Below are 1,220 nucleotides of genomic sequence, written 5' to 3'. Positions count from 1 at the left end.
AATTCATCTAGCTCATTTAGCTGGAGTAATCTCTTTTCACCAGCTAACTTAGCATCCATGTTTAGGAATCTGGTTGCCCAGTAGGCTTTATGTTCCAGTTCCGCGGGCAAATGACAGGCCTTGCCATATACAAGTTGGTATGGTGAGGTTCCTATTGGGGTCTTAAATGCTGTTCTGTATGCCCACAGAGCATCATCCAAGCTCCTTGCCCAATCCTTCCTTCGGGCCATCACAGTCCGTTCTAGGATTCTTTTTAGTTCTCTGTTAGAGACTTCAGCTTGCCCATTTGTCTGTGGATGATACGGGGTAGCCACTTTGTGACTAATTCCGTATCGGACCATAGCAGAGTACAGTTGTTTATTGCAGAAATGAGTGCCCCCATCACTGATTATGACTCTGGGAACACCAAATCTGCTAAAGATGTGTTTCTGGAGGAATTTCAGCACGGTCTTAGTATCATTAGTGGGTGTAGCAATTGCTTCTACCCACTTAGATACATAGTCCACTGCCACTAGAATGTAAGTGTTTAAGTATGATTGTGGGAATGGACCCATGAAGTCAATCCCCCATACATCAAACAATTCAATCTCTAAGATCCCTTGTTGAGGCATGGCGTATCCATGAGGTAAGTTACCAGCTCTTTGGCAGCTATCACAGTTACGTACAAACTCTCGGGCATCTCTATAGAGAGTAAGCCAGTAGAAGCCACATTGGAAGACCTTAGTGGCTGTTCGCTCACTTCCAAAATGTCCCCCATACTGTGATCCATGGCAATGCCATAGGATCCTCTGTGCTTCTTCTCTGGGTACACATCTGCGGATCATTCCGTCTACACATCTCTTAAAGAGATATGGTTCATCCCATAGGTAGTACATGGCATCTGAAATTAATTTCTTTCTTTGCACTCTGCTGTACTCCTGTGGTATAAACCTCACAGCTTTATAATTTGCAATATCTGCAAACCATGGAGCTTCCTGGATGGCAAAGAGTTGCTCATCTGGGAAAGTCTCAGAAATCTCAATAGAAGGGAGGGACGCCCCAGCTACTGGTTCTATTCGGGACAGATGATCAGCTACTTGGTTCTCTGTCCCTTTTCTGTCTCTTATTTCTATATCAAACTCTTGCAGAAGCAACACCCATCTTATAAGCCTGGGTTTTGAATCCTGCTTTGTGAGTAAGTATTTAAGAGCAGCATGGTCAGTGTACACAACCACTTTGGA

This window comes from Arachis duranensis, chromosome 5 (genome assembly GCF_000817695.3).
Source record: "Arachis duranensis cultivar V14167 chromosome 5, aradu.V14167.gnm2.J7QH, whole genome shotgun sequence".
NCBI classification, from domain to species: Eukaryota; Viridiplantae; Streptophyta; class Magnoliopsida; order Fabales; family Fabaceae; genus Arachis; species Arachis duranensis.
Note: the sequence above shows the minus strand (reverse complement) of the source record.